This window comes from Lissotriton vulgaris, chromosome 11 (assembly GCF_964263255.1).
Source record: "Lissotriton vulgaris chromosome 11, aLisVul1.2, whole genome shotgun sequence".
NCBI lineage: Eukaryota > Metazoa > Chordata > Amphibia > Caudata > Salamandridae > Lissotriton > Lissotriton vulgaris.
Genome location: NC_141699.1, coordinates 308163137 through 308179625, shown reverse-complemented (window position 1 = coordinate 308179625; position 16489 = coordinate 308163137).

Genomic DNA, 16489 nt, shown 5'->3' with positions numbered 1-16489 from the left:
CTGCATTTGGTGGAATATATATATATATATATATATATATATATATATATATATATATATATATACATATATGGGATGGAATTTGATCCCGAGGTGCGGATGTCAGTAATACGTGTTTCCCTGCTGTTTAATGACTGACTTGTCAAAGTGCCAAACAAATAACATTTCAGTATTTAACAACATTCTCATGATGGAGGTATTAAGATTTTTGAACGGTGAAAGTTTCATCTGCTCAAATGAGCTTATCGGATGTGGGGCAACTATGATTTGGACAATACAGCAACATAGCAGCAATGTTCTTTTAATATTTTTATCAATGTTGTTTTTTATTAAGCTACATATGAGATAAGCCCTGGCGGCATACTAGTTAATATGCACAATATTCTCACCAATAGCAGATGACACACTCAATTGAGTAATGCTTTGACACAGTAACACCAGCATTTATCATACAACGTAAAAATTGTAGATTTGCATTGCGCAATCATTGTATATGTTCTTGTTTTAAACTGCTTCAGTGCTGATACTCCATTGCAGAGAGCATGATGTTATTGCAGTGGGTTGACAGTGTTTAAGCGCACTGCTAAGTGTGTTTTCTATGTCTATACTTACCACAAGTGGGAAGGGCTATATATATAGTGTAAATTATGGCGCCAAACAGATTGAAAAAGGCTTCTTGAAAGCCGAAACGCATATCTCTTATCTCAGGGGTTGAGGGTGGACCAGAGAAAATAAATTTTTGCCACATCTTGATTACTTCGTGTCCGTGCCTTCATCCATGTATGTGTCTATGGGAGCTGGATTATTTGTTCATATATATACATATATATATTTATATCGAAAAATTTCGCTGAAGTCGTGCGCCCACCACGTTGAACACGTGGATGATGTCATGCGGAAATGGCAACGCACGGTGTGGCATGATACGTATATGTTGCGTATGCGCTTGAAGTCACGTATGGGTCGCATAGCATTCGCGAATGAAAATATGCACCCATCGCACACCCTATGCACATCCTACAGAACAATTGTAAAATGGCGGCTATGTTCTCCGCAGCAATCGAGAGAGGTCTGCTTTGGGTGCGGGACTGCTAAAAAATTTGTTTAAAAAAAACTGAAAATATTATAAAAATAAATATAAAATATATATATATATTTATTACATTTTTTTTAAAAATATATAAATATATAAAAAAATGTGTAATTTAATCTAAAAAATAAGATTTCTAAAAATAAAAATATTTAACAAAAAATTGTAAATCAGTATCAAAGAAATAAATATAACAATTAATGGATTTAAAAACTGTTATTGAATAAATCTTTCAAAATCACTGAAAAAAACCTTGGTTTTCAGGCAGAGTATACTTTGGAATTATCTGTTAAAAAACCTTTGAAATTCAGTGAAAAAACATAGGTTTTAGGCAGGGTATAGTTTGGAATTATCAATGAAAAAAAACTTTGAAATTCACTGAAAAAAACATAGGTTTCAAGCAGGTTATAGTTTTTAATTATCATTTAAAAAACCTTGACATTCAATGAAAAACCATAGGTTTCAAGCAGGTTATAGTCAGGAATTAGCATTTAAAAAAACTTAGAAATTCACTGAAAAAACCATAGGTTTTAGGGGTGTTATAGTTAGCTGGACATTTCACTCATACAAAACCATTGAATTTCCTCTGTTATAGTTAGTTGTACTAAGTGAAAGCGCGCCCGCAATCCACTGGTGAGGATGTCCCAAATTACACCATTCATGACATGGTCAGTGACATTACTGATGACATCACTAATGGCATCTCAAATGAGTTCACTGATGACATCATCCACGGGACAATCAGATACACCTCATCATACACTGCTATAATCTTTCATCAGTCACTGTAAAATACAGAGTCCCATATTTTAATCCACTGACACAGCAATACTAGTATAATAATCCACAATTGTAAAGCGCGAAAAATCACCCGTAAGGGTCTCGAGGCGCTGGGGCCATCGGGAAGATTAAGCAAGCTATTGCCCAGAGTCACATGGTGCTGGACTAATCTGCCGCCGGCACCGGGGATCAAACCGTGATCCCCAGATTCCAGTGTCAGTCACCCTGGCCGCGGCGCCACACCTCTTCCTTTCTAAAAACCCACTCAGGGAGTCCTAGTTCTACACACACATCTAATCAATTACCTATTTATTCTCTCATACATGTTGGCAATGATCAATAGAACACAATCAAATATACTTATACACTTATATTGACATTACACATCAGCACAAATACTATTCAGTTATGCAGTCACCCTACTCACTTTTCCAAACAATGTATCTTATTTACATTCACTCAGCTACACACTTATACAAATAGCACTTCATTTATTCATATAAATAGTAACTCATGCTTAGTGTGTTATGAAGTCACTAATACAAGTATAGAATTATCTATACAGTCACTCATGGAATCAATGAATTGTATGTACAGTTATTTATATCTCTAGTAAAAGAGAGAGGGACCCCAAAACCAAAGGGATAGGGTTCCACAATTGACACAAGTCAAAAAATACTTCCCTTTGGGCGAATTAACACCAATACACAGGTACTTACAAACATACAGTGATCTGACCAATAACCAACATATAACAAAGAAGCAATGAAAATTGGTGAAAACTTCAATATATGTGAAAACACTCTAGAAGAATAAAATATTTAAAACAATTTATTAGCATACATTACATAAATCAATAACTGAAAATTGGGAAATACATACAGGACGGAATAATAATCAATGAAATCAACATTCCAATAAAAAAGGAGCTACAGGGAAAAAGGAATGAACTCAAACACTAAACAGTTATTTTGAATCTTCCTTAATTTATCAACCCGGATTAACTCCTTGCATCGACGTGTTTCGGCGGTATATTCAGTTAGAACCCGCCTTCATCAGGACAGTGCGTATAAATGTTTCCCAATACTTCTGAAAATTAAATAAAATCAATCTTAGTCATAACTCATAGACGCAACAGATCAAATTTAACAACAGGAGTAAAAGTAATATCCCTAAAAAACATAATGTATGTAACTCAGTTTTTAAACACACAAAAACATTGCTTCCAAAATACAAGACATAAAACACCAAATACATATATGGGGCTAGCCAATTCATAGCCAAAGACCAGAAAATTCATTATATTACATAGGTAGATTCCTCATATTTGACTGTAAAAAGCCTTTCTTTTATTCTCAAGTTTCTGACCAGGAACATATGATCAGACATTGTTACACGATCTTGGTTTTATTGGAGAAATCACTACATATATAAAAGAGAGGTGGTAATGCGGAAAGTCATGGTATATCACCTACCTCTAGCAAGCAAAGGGTCTAGCAGTGTATCATAAAGGGTATGCTGCCTCCTTATAGTTTAGTGGAGATATTCGTCCAGCGAATTATCTTCTTTGAATACACAGAATTCCTAATTGTGAAATGAATGAAACATCACATTTAATGTGTATCAGGGCCAATGTTTCCTTCTACGAGTAACAGAATAGGTTCTTTCTCTATCTCATATTTTTAACTAAGTGACATTTATCTACTTTGTCATAGACAGGCTTAATATCAATCTAGAAGAGCTTTTTATTGAAACAGAATATTGATCATTCCACTGATGATATTGGTAGCGGGCGTAGCCCTCCTAATAATCTATCATCAGTTATTTATATACAACTGTCACATACACTGTCTTTTATTTTTTCTACTTTGTTGGACATGTACCATTGAGAAACGTTTTTGCTCATCACCACACCCATAAAGATATTCACTCACACAAACAAGTATTATAATACGTACGTTTAATATCATATACATGCTAAATTAACTATTCACATATCTTTAGGCAGTCACAGACCCCCCACCGAAGCACACACACATTTACTCTTCATTGTAAATAATCAGTTAACTAATCAATAACTAATATAGAGTTTCACGTAGCTAGTAACCAACTGGTGCAGCAGTTTACACATCAGCTGACCAAGTAATGTATATTTTCACACTTTAGTCACTATCCAATATATTTAGTGAGATACTATAAATTACTCAAGTAAACAATCAATCATCAATCACACTGCAACTAAATCCACTATCCAGATTTTTATACATCCACTCATTCTTCAGTGCAGATTGCTATATATAAAATATATATTTAAATATGGAACCAAACCATATTCACTGGATGATGTCATCAGTGATGTCATTTAAGATGTCATCAGTGATGTCATCAGTGATGTCACTGACCATGTCATGAATGATATATGTGACATCATCACCAGTGGATTGCGGGCGAGAGAGTTACAGTTAGTACAACTAACTATAACGGAGGCATGTTTTGTATGAGTGAAATGTCCAGCTAATTATAACACCCCTAAAACCTATGGTTTTCATCAGTTAATTTCTAAGGTTTTTTAAATGCTAATTCCTAACTATACCCTGCTTGAAACCAATGTTTTTTTCAGTGACTTTATATATATACATGTATATATACATATATCCTCCTATAAATAGTTATGTTATCTGGAGAGTAATAATTTGCCACACTTGTGATGTCAGTCCAATTGTTCTTGTTATCCTCATTTGTTTCAGGATCACTATAATCTTTTGGTATGAGGTGATGAGGTGTTTTTTTAGTTTTAATAATTGTCATTCTTCCTATGTTTTGAGGTTCTTTCGACTGTGATAACTGCGACAGCTGCTCAGAGCAAATGCTCCAAAACACACTAGCTACTGGACATGCTAGGTACTTTATTGCCTGCCTGCCTGCTAAGTTATGGCCAATGTGCCCTCTTCACATATTAATGGATCAATGAGTCTTGATCCAGGTACACACTCTGCTGGGTCATCAAGATAGTCTTGGACTATCTTCCCAATTGTTAAATGTTCTGCCCCTTGTTGTTCCTGCTCTTCTTTCCTTTACTTAAGTCCTGCCTTATGAAACCAACATATTGCACAGGTTGGCAGCGATTGGGATTCTTCTGTTGTTGTTGTGGGTTGAGTAGCCGGTAATGGTGTTGATTCCTGCTATAAAGACTACGAGCCAACAGCATCACCCACTCTAGGGGTTTAAGGCTGAACTTCAGAACTCTACCCATGGCTCAAATTTGCAGTTGTTCTTCTTCTTTAAGACTCATTTTACTGATAATCCAAGTTTTGCAAGCTAAGATATCCCTTTCTGTAAAATGAAAGTGGGCAGCACTTTTTTTTGTATCATGGATCCAGTACATTGGCACGGAGTTCAAGTGAAGGTATAAGATCGCCACCAAAGAAGCTGCTTCTTCGTTGACATTGGTAAACGTTTGTTCTATCTTTTTCAAATGATCGTATAGCAGATGCTACACAAGATTGCTTGACTGTCTTCCTTGCTGACTGCCTGTGTAATAATCTTGAAATGAAGTAGCATGTGTATCCTGTTAGAATTGGAACGTAATATTGTCATATTACTCGTATTTTACCCAATATTATGTTAGCATTTCTATAGCTATTACACTATATATATACACATACTGTATGTAGATGCAACTAGTAAATGCAGATGTTACGTTGGTTAGGTTGACATATGTGCCACCATGTTACCTCTCGAGGACGCCATTTTCTATCATAATCAAAACTGCTACTTGATCATTTACAAGAAATGATCCTTGGTAAGTTTAGTTTCTTCAAAGGTGAATCTTGCTCATCAACGCATGCCTTTTCTCTTACTTGGAGGCATTCTCCCACCTGTCTACTGGGGAGGATAAGCCAGACTATGTTGATCAGTAGATAGCTCATACCAGGCTGCGGATTTGAAACTTCTGTTCTTTACCCCATTGTATTACGACAGCTACCAGTATTTTTCCATAGTGGGCGGGTCTTTGTTGACTCCGCAACATACATAATGTAACTTTATGCTTACTGGTCGCAGTCCGTCGCAGGCATCATAGGAGGCTGGTCAGATTGGACTCCATTGCAGTGTGCTTTGTGAATAAACTAGTTTGCTTGTATTCTCTACTGCATCATCATCTCTTCATTATTGGAAGGCTAGAGGAGGTCAAGAGGGACCAGGGTGGCCCTAATTGGGTCACTTCCTTCAGTTGGTGCCCGAGCAGGGACTCAACCAGGTGGCCCATACCGCACGTAGTTGGGCTGTGGGGTCGGGGTTGCGTCCGGCGGATGGGCAGATCAGGCATCCCCATATAATAGAGTTGAGTTCTTGCGGCTGCCCTGCCTGTCTGATCGGGCTGCTCCTCGTCTAGCGGTCACCTCTGCTGGGGTCCTGAAAAGACAAACCGTCAGATCTGACCATTTGGACTGAAGAGTCGCAGTGGAGAATAATCTTGTTTGACTGTGTGCACCAGGTAAGTTTATTTTGATATTTGGTAAAAAGCGGCGGCACCTTGATTAACTTGGTGGGTCTGCGGACCCTTGAGATATGGAGCATTTTTTAACGTTCTGCCAGGCCACTTGTTGAACTTGTTGCAAAGGCCTAGGGCTAGAGCCTATCTTTCCTGGTGCTGTCTGAGGACTGTTTTTGAGAGCTCTTTTGTTTGTATGTGTTTTTATTACATGTGTGTGTATGTTGCTAGAGTGAATAGTGAGTGTGTGTGATGCTAGGATGCCTTGGAATAAAGTGTGGTGCTTGGGGTGCCACTGCTCTGCTGCTGAGCACCAGCTGGAGGAATGGCAGCCTTCGCCTCCAGAAGGCACTCCAAGATTTGAGATGTATGTGAAGCACGGTATTAGCCCTATTATGTTTCATGCGTTATGGGACAAGTATACAAGAAAAAATACTGAGCTTCAGTGGCGCTTGGAGGGTACCTTTGATGAACAAAAATTTTCATTATTTACAGGACAAATTATTTGTTAGAAGAAGTAGGCAGTCCATGTTTGATACTTTGCAAGTATGGCAAAAGGAAGCTAAATAGGCGTATAAGGGCAGAGAAGGAGTCTAGGAAGAAGGCAATGCAGACAGTGGTCCAGAAAGCTGTAGCTTACGACAGAGAACAATCCGAAAAAGGTATTGAGTGTGCAGATAGGAAGTTTTGGTTACAATATAATAAGTCTTATGTTGTTCAAGAAGATGAGGATCCTTTTGTGAGGGATCTGCTGGAAACTCATCCCCCACCTCCCTCTGCCCCGCAGAGAATCTATCCTCTTGTTCTGTCATTTCAGTCTTCTGTTGCTCCTCCGCTTTCCTCTGATCTTCCTGTGGATTCAACAGCCTCGGCTTCAGCCCTATCGATCTCCTATCCTGTTTCGCAACCTGTGAGTGTGGTGACTGCAGACACCCCTGCAGCATCTGCTATTTCTGCTCATGTTTCTCCTCCTTTTCTTACTCCTACCACACAGCCATTGTTGACACTGTCCCCCACTTCTTTATCTCTTGTGTCCTCCTTAGACATTTCATCTGCAGTGTTGTGTAGTGTTGGGACACCAGTGCGAGGGTTGGATGGAGGGAATTGGGCAGTGGCACGGGTACGAGTGGGATGGGTATTGACTCAATCTGATGTGGGTGAAGAGGAGAAAAGGATGGTTGCAAATCAGACAGCAAAGTGGGCTCAGAGTCTGATTTATAATGCGGAGGATATATGGAGTGTGATGAAAGATTTTGACCCATTTGTACAACAACATGATTTTCAGCATATGTCGGCGACATTGATTGCTTTGTGGGAGCAGTATATTGGAGACAAAGTACCTCAAATTATTTATGATAGTCAAGATTGCGCATAATTAACTAGTATGGCCCCTCTAGAAGTTCTTAATAATGTTAGGACACTACTTGGTTAACAAGAAAGATGACATCATCATACTCCTACTAGGATATCCCAATTTCTGATGAGGTAGGTGCATCCCATTTTTCACCCTGAAATTCCAGAGCAGCATAACCGGAGAGGAGATGTGGTTAAACAACGGGTGGCGGCTCATTTTCATGAACATTTGGGCTATACCCCATGGTAGAGAAGTGAGGTGCTAGCTCTTTAGGGTCAGTTACTGGATCCTAGGAAAAATCCTACAGCATATTATAAGGAATTAACAGAAGCTGCCTCCTCGTCAGTTATGACCCTAGCAGATGGTGAGATGTTCTTTGGGCTGTTGGCACCGGTTGATATATGGATGCAGGTATATACACAGGACCACAGGGTGGAATAGGGTGGCTCATGGGATGAGATTAAGGCATGGGATAAGGAGCGAAAGCCCTGTGAAAAACCTAGGGCTGAGATTCTGGCCTTGCCGAGTCGTATCATCACTTATATGCATTCTCTTATCCCACCCAGACGAGCAGACTGGGGTAAGCTAACGGCATATCATCAAAAGAAAGAGGAGAGTGTGTCTGATTTCTTTACTCTGTTTGCAGGTGTGTTCTTGGGTTTCAGTGGGCAGGATTTGTCAGTCGAAGGTAGTGTTTGTTTGTTAACAGGTTTGTCACAAATTTGCTTCCTGAGATTGCAGCTCGGTTGCACGCTTTCGGTGAGCACTTGGACTACTTCCTCCCCTTTGGTGATATTGAGTATGGCTCAGTACTATGAGCATCGAGAAAATTAGAAAAAGGACAAGGTGGAAAAGAAGAGTAAGGATTTGAAAACAAGGGTGTTGCTACAGCAGTTTGCGAGAGTACGGAAGGGGACCGGCAGCTGGTCTGGCTCAAAGTTCAGGGGGTGCCGGTAGAGGTGGTGCGCCCCTAGGACTGAATCAGTGTATGTATCGCAAAAAGGAGGGACATTGGCGAAGCGAGTGTTCAGATTTGTTACAGAAACTTGCATTACCTAGAGGGCGGGGTTTGGTTTGAAGGGGCCCTTATGAGGTTGGTCAGGATGAGGCTTAAGTAGGTACCTCCTCGGGCGTCATTCTGATCAGAACTATTTCGATGACCCCCGGGGAAGGCAGTACTATCATGATGATTATGATACGGATGAAGCTGCAGGGATGTCCTATGGTTGTTAGGACAGCCGGGAAAGGGAAAGGGACCAGTCCAAATTCCTGTACATCAGAGTGGTCCTTATGTTTCGGTAGATTTGCATGGTTCAGCACAAACCTTTTTGGTGGATACAGGGGCAATGAATAGCTCTGTTTCTCATATCCTTGTCCCCAGGGCAGCCCTGTCTGGCCGTAATAATGTTTCAGTAGGATTTTCAGGTGTGCCGGTTGTGACTGATAAACAAATTGAATCCACCCACAATAGTTTGGTGATGGTCTAGGGATGGATAGGTTTCCTACATGGGAGGGAAGCACATTGTGTTCATTAAATACCCGCCACACACCAAAAGGGCCCTTGGTGTCATGCTTCTTCATAGGGGTTTTCGCGACCTCTATGGAACACGGAGTGGTACTAACCAACGAATACGCGGAAGCACTGTTGTAACCACTATGTGTAGTGTGCGAGGGGGTGAGTGATAGGGTCAGGAGTGGATAAATGTGTGAGTGTTAAAAAATACCTAGCATCTGAGGAGTAAAAAGAATTTTAATAGGCCTCCGTGCCGGTATAATTAAAAAGGTGAAGTGGAGGTGTGGTGTATTAATGTACAGAACCTTCTACGTGTGTCTGTGTCAACATGTTTCAAAGCATGCTACTTCTTCTTTAGGAATGGTACACAGATCCCTACCTTACTCACATGGACAGTTTAATGCTGTCTTAACACAGGAAATACTATGTGTATGATTAATAAAAATAACTGTTGCAGAATATGCCTATTATGTTCAAATGTACTGGGTCAAGGTATTATCCTTGACCCAGTACATTTGATTAAACTGAAAAGGAAACACAAAAATGTACCAAAGAAAACATCAGGTAAGTGGAAATACTCCCAACGTGAAGTTCGTGACCTGTAAAAGTCATATATACAGTGTCTACTGATAGCCTTGAATAAATAAGTGCTGGTGCAGTGACCTGAAAAGGAAGAGGACAAATACTAGTGTAGTGAAGGCAGGGCCTTGCGTGCACACATTGCTATGTTGGCTTAGCTTTTTAGTTGTGTAAACGCCATGTTGCCACTTTGCAGCTTTTGCACATGACACTGCATATATCTGTTATTGTAAGTTAGACTGCTTGACGTTTCTTCACATGAGAAAACCTTGTTTTCGACATCCCTAGAATTACACCGCGATCTATGGCATACAGCTGCGGCTGACTGAAATTCTAGCGCCTTTAATATTGCACTGCATGCATGATCAGAACATTTCGAGAAAATCAGTTTCCAGATAGAGAGAGCTTGTTGCAGATCCTGATGTGATTCACCTCTACTGATCTTTGAGGTATGGGGTTCCCCATTCAAGCCTAAGAGACCTACTATTATTATTATAAAACATAGCTTTTAGCTACGGAGGGTGATAGACTAGGCACTATAGGTCTTGTTTCCACTAGCATTATAATATGCTTTCTCCTTTTGTGTTTTATGGAATTGTAACAATGCTGATCGTATTATTATTAATGATATGCCTGCTTATGTTAGCAAAAATACTGCATCTTAGAGCGCGTCATTAAAATAACATTTTAAACTTTTCCATGTTTCTCTTTACTCACGTTGTGGACTGGTATGAGATTATAATGAAACAGTGTTTTTGATTCCCACCATTCCTGAGATTAACCTAAATTGCATGTTCTGGGTTGTCTAAACATTGGTACCTTTGCTATAGGACGAAGAGCTAATGAGACACTGATGCTAGTTGGTTAGGGGTTCTAGGTACTGAGGTGAGTTTTTTGGTACACCACAATTCGCTGAGGTCCTGGGTCCCTGAGCACAGTTCTGTGTATGAGCATAATACCCGCAACATGGCGCACCTAACAATGTGGTCTTATCTTTGAGACTCTCGAGTAGTGCTTCTAACAGTCCATGACACCCTCACTACTGTTTCCGGTTGACAGTGGTGAAGGATTAACCTACATATATGGTTTATGTATAGGTTTATTCAAGCTTGTAATTTCAGAAAGGTTCCTTTTTTGAATTACTACCCATTAGTGCTGCATTTCATTGTTGTTGTGCCTTTTTTCTCTACTGTGTCCTTATGGCTGATGTTGAATTACCCCAGCATAGTCGGATGGTGGTCTGCAATCATTTGCAGGCATATTCCGTCCCCTTGGAGGGCATGGCAGTACTTTTTGTGGTGAGTGCTGAACCCGCTTACCCGTTTGAGCTTTTCTACTCATAGGTTACATTTCCTGCGGTGAATGCAGCTATCAATACCTTTCATGTTTACGCTCCCACTGCCGTGCCTTTGGAGTATACTCTGTATAGGACACAAGAGATTCCGATTTCTGCTTGGCAGGATCAAGTTACTTGACAGTTCCCATTGGGGAATTAAGAGTACTTTATACCTCTGCTGTAGGGGTTATTAGGGCTTTAGTGCAATAAGTATCCCACAACATCCAGGTGGGGGCACCTGGTGCTGCAGCACATCCAGTTGGGCCAGGCGGGATGAAACTCAGTCCCATCATGGTTAATTCGGTTATGGGCAAGCGCCCCCAAGATAAGGATGACATGCCTTTTTGGCTGGCCGAGAAATTTGATTTAGAAAAGGGGGTGGTGATGAACAGAGTGTCTGAGTTAAACAGACCACTCTTACCCAGTCCAAAGATCAGGGCTTGATCCATCACCGTTATTTATCTCACTGCCCCATCCCAGCTCAGAACCTGGCTATATGCAAATCAGTCTGTCCCTGGCCCAGTGCATCATGGGAACAGGGCAGACTAAACTACCAAGCCAATTCTTCACCAGAAAGGAGACAAGCTACCGGGGACCGGTTTCTGGCATTTCAGCCTTCTTCGGCCCGGCATGCTTGAATCCTGATGGAGCAGTGAGAAAGGAACTCATGTCTGAGTATACCCTGCCACACCTATAGTGGCCAAAAACTATTTAGAAAAGGGGGTGGTGATGAACAGAGTGTCTGAGTTAAACAGACCACTCTTACCCAGTCCAAAGATCAGGGCTTGATCCATCACCGTTATTTATCTCACTGCCCCATCCCAGCTCAGAACCTGGCTATATGCAAATCAGTCTGTCCCTGGCCCAGTGCATCATGGGAACAGGGCAGACTAAACTACCAAGCCAATTCTTCACCAGAAAGGAGACAAGCTACCGGGGACCGGTTTCTGGCATTTCAGCCTTCTTCGGCCCGGCATGCTTGAATCCTGATGGAGCAGTGAGAAAGGGACTCATGTCTGAGTATACCCTGCCACACCTATAGTGGCCAAAAACGATTTAGAAAAGGGGGTGGTGATGAACAGAGTGTCTGAGTTAAACAGACCACTCTTACCCAGTCCAAAGATCAGGGCTTGATCCATCACCGTTATTTATCTCACTGCCCCATCCCAGCTCAGAACCTGGCTATATGCAAATCAGTCTGTCCCTGGCCCAGTGCATCATGGGAACAGGGCAGACTAAACTACCAAGCCAATTCTTCACCAGAAAGGAGACAAGCTACCGGGGACCGGTTTCTGGCATTTCAGCCTTCTTCGGCCCGGCATGCTTGAATCCTGATGGAGCAGTGAGAAAGGGACTCATGTCTGAGTATACCCTGCCACACCTATAGTGGCCAAAAACGATTTAGAAAAGGGGGTGGTGATGAACAGAGTGTCTGAGTTAAACAGACCACTCTTACCCAGTCCAAAGATCAGGGCTTGATCCATCACCGTTATTTATCTCACTGCCCCATCCCAGCTCAGAACCTGGCTATATGCAAATCAGTCTGTCCCTGGCCCAGTGCATCATGGGAACAGGGCAGACTAAACTACCAAGCCAATTCTTCACCAGAAAGGAGACAAGCTACCGGGGACCGGTTTCTGGCATTTCAGCCTTCTTCGGCCCAGCATGCTTGAATCCTGATGGAGCAGTGAGAAAGGGACTCATGTCTGAGTATACCCTGCCACACCTATAGTGGCCAAAAACGATTTAGAAAAGGGGGTGGTGATGAACAGAGTGTCTGAGTTAAACAGACCACTCTTACCCAGTCCAAAGATCAGGGCTTGATCCATCACCGTTATTTATCTCACTGCCCCATCCCAGCTCAGAACCTGGCTATATGCAAATCAGTCTGTCCCTGGCCCAGTGCATCATGGGAACAGGGCAGACTAAACTACCAAGCCAATTCTTCACCAGAAAGGAGACAAGCTACCGGGGACCGGTTTCTGGCATTTCAGCCTTCTTCGGCCCGGCATGCTTGAATCCTGATGGAGCAGTGAGAAAGGGACTCATGTCTGAGTATACCCTGCCACACCTATAGTGGCCAAAAACGATTTAGAAAAGGGGGTGGTGATGAACAGAGTGTCTGAGTTAAACAGACCACTCTTACCCAGTCCAAAGATCAGGGCTTGATCCATCACCGTTATTTATCTCACTGCCCCATCCCAGCTCAGAACCTGGCTATATGCAAATCAGTCTGTCCCTGGCCCAGTGCATCATGGGAACAGGGCAGACTAAACTACCAAGCCAATTCTTCACCAGAAAGGAGACAAGCTACCGGGGACCGGTTTCTGGCATTTCAGCCTTCTTCGGCCCGGCATGCTTGAATCCTGATGGAGCAGTGAGAAAGGGACTCATGTCTGAGTATACCCTGCCACACCTATAGTGGCCAAAAACGATTTAGAAAAGGGGGTGGTGATGAACAGAGTGTCTGAGTTAAACAGACCACTCTTACCCAGTCCAAAGATCAGGGCTTGATCCATCACCGTTATTTATCTCACTGCCCCATCCCAGCTCAGAACCTGGCCATATGCAAATCAGTCTGTCCCTGGCCCAGTGCATCATGGGAACAGGGCAGACTAAACTACCAAGCCAATTCTTCACCAGAAAGGAGACAAGCTACCGGGGACCGGTTTCTGGCATTTCAGCCTTCTTCGGCCCGGCATGCTTGAATCCTGATGGAGCAGTGAGAAAGGGACTCATGTCTGAGTATACCCTGCCACACCTATAGTGGCCAAAAACGATTTAGAAAAGGGGGTGGTGATGAACAGAGTGTCTGAGTTAAACAGACCACTCTTACCCAGTCCAAAGATCAGGGCTTGATCCATCACCGTTATTTATCTCACTGCCCCATCCCAGCTCAGAACCTGGCTATATGCAAATCAGTCTGTCCCTGGCCCAGTGCATCATGGGAACAGGGCAGACTAAACTACCAAGCCAATTCTTCACCAGAAAGGAGACAAGCTACCGGGGACCGGTTTCTGGCATTTCAGCCTTCTTCGGCCCGGCATGCTTGAATCCTGATGGAGCAGTGAGAAAGGGACTCATGTCTGAGTATACCCTGCCACACCTATAGTGGCCAAAAACGATTTAGAAAAGGGGGTGGTGATGAACAGAGTGTCTGAGTTAAACTTGACCAGCTGGAAGCAGTATTTCCTAATACGACTCCTGTTGAGAAGCACAGGATTCTGACCATTAGTTTGCAGAAAGACTTAGTGCTAGAAGTGACTGATTGTGACACCTGGGGTAAGATATTTGCGGCAGACTATGCTAAGTGCTTCGGCACACTGTCCATGGCTGTCCTACCCTACGTGATTAAGCGTGTCCAGGATAACCACGGTCCGGAGGCGGCTGTTGAATTGGAAAGACCACTGACTCATTGTCAGTGAAATTGCTCTCCCACCCTCGCAGCTCCACCATTAAGTGAGGTGCCCCTGCACTCTTCAGTGTTGGTGATCGAGGCCCTCCTCCACCCACAGTTTCCCTGCGCCTCATCCCTGGTGGTCCAGTGGACCTCTGTCTCCTTTCTTTCTTTCTGCTCCTTCACTCGTTTTTCTCCCCTTTCTATCTTTCACCTTTCTGCACCTCTGCTCTTTTGCGCCTTATTTCTGCCCATTCTCCCTTTCTCTCCCTCTGCTCCTTCACTCGTTTTCACTCGTTTTTTTCCCCTTTCTATCTTTCACCTTTCTGCACCTCTGCTCTTTTGTGCCTTATTTCTGCCCATTTTCCCTTTCTCTCCCTCTGCTCCTTCACTCGTTTTCACTCGTTTTTTTTTACCCTTTCTATCTTTCACCTTTCTGCTCTTTTCTGCATCTCTGCTCTTTTGTGCCTTATTTCTGCTTATTTTCCCTTTTTTCTTTATCCCATCTTTCCTCCCTTTACTGTTACCCGCCGCTGCTGCCCCCGCGGCCCTTCCCCCCCAGCACGACCGGCCCAATCCAGCTCCCCTCCCCGCCTCCCAGCTGTCCAGCCCTCCCCGACCCCGGCCGCTGGTGCACCGAAGGCGCGTCAAAGGCAAGCACGTCTGCGCCCGTCTGCGACCCGTCCGCAACCAGCACCAGGAACCCTGGACCTCCGCCCCACCAACGCTACTACCCAGCAGCACTCCACGCACTCAACCCAGGCTGCAACAACAACTGCAAGCTAGCATCACCAGCCGACACCCATGGACCCTTCAGCTGTCACCGCTGCCGGCACACCTGCACCACCGCCAAGAACACGGATCCAGCACAACCCGCCCACAAGAACACAACCGAACCGAAGACCCTGCAATGCATCCTCCTCAACGTCCGATCCCTCCACAAACACGCAACAGAAATCTGGGACCTCCTCGACAGCACCACCCCAGACGTAGCATTCTTCACCGAAACCTGGACCAACACCACCTCGGGACCGGACATCGCCATCGCCATCCCCCAAGGATACAAGATCTCCAGGAAGGACCGCCCCATCCACCCAGGAGGAGGAATCGCCATCGTCCACAAATCCAGCCTCCGCCTGAGCACACTCCCTGACGAGTCCAGAGAACTGATGGAACACCTTCACTTCAAGATACTGGCCAGCCCCACCGCCGCCCTCCGAGGAACCCTCATCTACCGACCCCCTGGACCCCGCGGACCCTTCGCCAACTCCATCACGGACATTATCTCCCCGCAGGCCATCTCATCCACCAACTACACCCTGCTGGGAGACCTCAACTTCCACCTCACAATCAACTGGACCCCAACACCACATCCCTCCTGGACAACCTCCACAACATTGGACTCCGTCAGATCGTGACCGAGCCCACGCACTCAGCAGGACACACCCTCGACCCCCTCTTCACTACAGGAAACTCCATCACCTTCAGCCACACCACCAAACTCCCATGGACCGACCATCGTTGCGTCCACTTCACCTTCAGAACACCCACCATCCACAGACACCAGCACCTGCTTCCACAAAGAAACTGGACCAAAATCACCGATGACCAGCTCACCTCCTCACTCAACAACTCCACCCCAACCATCGCGGAAAACGACGACCCCAACACCGCAGCCCGAACCCTGCATAGATGGATCTCGGACAGCACCAACACCATAGCCCCCCTCAAGAAAAACAATACCCGTGCCAAGAAAGCCAGATGGTTTACCACCGAACTTCGAGAGTCCAGGCGCACATGCCGCCGCCTTGAAAAGGCCTGGAGAAACACCAAATCCACAGAAGCCCACAACAACTTCAGAGCCGCCACCAACGCCCACCATCAACTCATCAGAGAAACGAGGAAAAAAGCGATTGAAGACAGAATCTCCACCCACGCACACAACAGC